The sequence below is a fragment of the Anastrepha obliqua genome, unplaced genomic scaffold (genome assembly GCF_027943255.1).
Source record: "Anastrepha obliqua isolate idAnaObli1 unplaced genomic scaffold, idAnaObli1_1.0 ptg000157l, whole genome shotgun sequence".
Lineage (NCBI taxonomy): Eukaryota > Metazoa > Arthropoda > Insecta > Diptera > Tephritidae > Anastrepha > Anastrepha obliqua.
Genome location: NW_026562247.1, coordinates 5,001 through 7,500, shown reverse-complemented (window position 1 = coordinate 7,500; position 2,500 = coordinate 5,001).

The following is a 2,500-nucleotide window of genomic DNA, read 5'->3' as shown; positions in this document are numbered from 1 at the left end:
TGCACACCTCACATTGTCAAAAATGTATGGGAAAAATTCATTTCAATACATTTCAGTTTGATTTGAAATGTCTTTATTATATATTTTAGTGCCAATATGCCAAGGTTATATTCCATAACATGTTAGTATTAGAATATAGATTCTTCATATATGTATATATATTCGAAAATTTTTTCTATTTAAACTAACGTATGGAAAACCAGGCATAAAATCACAATATTACCAGTTTAATATGGCTTAAATTCGAGTTTCATATAGTTATGATTCGATTTATATGCTTCAATATCATTGGTTAGTTAACTTTTGATATTTTCATATTATTTCACATGCCTTCACCGTGAGTGTTTTTTGCCATGCACACCTCACATTGTCAAAAATGTATGGGAAAAATTCATTTCAATACATTTCAGTTTGATTTGAAATGTCTTTATTATATATTTTAGTGCCAATATGCCAAGGTTATATTCCATAACATGTTAGTATTAGAATATAGATTCTTCATATATGTATATATATTCGAAAATTTTTTCTATTTAAACTAACGTATGGAAAACCAGGCATAAAATCACAATATTACCAGTTTAATATGGCTTAAATTCGAGTTTCATATAGTTATGATTCGATTTATATGCTTCAATATCATTGGTTAGTTAACTTTTGATATTTTCATATTATATCACATGCCTTCACCGTGAGTGTTTTTTGCCATGCACACCTCACATTGTCAAAAATGTATGGGAAAAATTCATTTCAATACATTTCAGTTTGATTTGAAATGTCTTTATTATATATTTTAGTGCCAATATGCCAAGGTTATATTCCATAACTCTCTATTTAAACTAACGTATGGAAAACCAGGCATAAAATCACAATATTACCAGTTTAATATGGCTTAAATTCGAGTTTCATATAGTTATGCTTCGATTTATATGCTTCAATATCATTGGTTAGTTAACTTTTGATATTTTCATATTATTTCACATGCCTTCACCGTGAGTGTTTTTTGCCATGCACACCTCACATTGTCAAAAATGTATGGGAAAAATTCATTTCAATACATTTCAGTTTGATTTGAAATGTCTTTATTATATATTTTAGTGCCAATATGCCAAGGTTATATTCCATAACTCTCTATTTAAACTAACGTATGGAAAACCAGGCATAAAATCACAATATTACCAGTTTAATATGGCTCAAATTCGAGTTTCATATAGTTATGATTCGATTTATATGCTTCAATATCATTGGTTAGTTAACTTTTGATATTTTCATATTATATCACATGCCTTCACCGTGAGTGTTTTTTGCCATGCACACCTCACATTGTCAAAAATGTATGGGAAAAATTCATTTCAATACATTTCAGTTTGATTTGAAATGTCTTTATTATATATTTTAGTGCCAATATGCCAAGGTTATATTCCATAACTCTCTATTTAAACTAACGTATGGAAAACCAGGAATAAAATCACAATATTACCAGTTTAATATGGCTCAAATTCGAGTTTCATATAGTTATGATTCGATTTATATGCTTCAATATCATTGGTTAGTTAACTTTTGATATTTTCATATTATATCACATGCCTTCACCGTGAGTGTTTTTTGCCATGCACACCTCACATTGTCAAAAATGTATGGGAAAAATTCATTTCAATACATTTCAGTTTGATTTGAAATGTCTTTATTATATATTTTAGTGCCAATATGCCAAGGTTATATTCCATAACTCTCTATTTAAACTAACGTATGGAAAACCAGGCATAAAATCACAATATTACCAGTTTAATATGGCTCAAATTCGAGTTTCATATAGTTATGATTCGATTTATATGCTTCAATATCATTGGTTAGTTAACTTTTGATATTTTCATATTATATCACATGCCTTCACCGTGAGTGTTTTTTGCCATGCACACCTCACATTGTCAAAAATGTATGGGAAAAATTCATTTCAATACATTTCAGTTTGATTTGAAATGTCTTTATTATATATTTTAGTGCCAATATGCCAAGGTTATATTCCATAACTTTCTATTTAAACTAACGTATGGAAAACCAGGCATAAAATCACAATATTACCAGTTTAATATGGCTTAAATTCGAGTTTCATATAGTTATGATTCGATTTATATGCTTCAATATCATTGGTTAGTTAACTTTTGATATTTTCATATTATATCACATGCCTTCACCGTGAGTGTTTTTTGCCATGCACACCTCACATTGTCAAAAATGTATGGGAAAAATTCATTTCAATACATTTCAGTTTGATTTGAAATGTCTTTATTATATATTTTAGTGCCAATATGCCAAGGTTATATTCCATAACTTTCTATTTAAACTAACGTATGGAAAACCAGGCATAAAATCACAATATTACCAGTTTAATATGGCTTAAATTCGAGTTTCATATAGTTATGATTCGATTTATATGTTTCAATATCATTGGTTAGTTAACTTTTGATATTTTCATATCATTTCACATGCCTTCACCGTG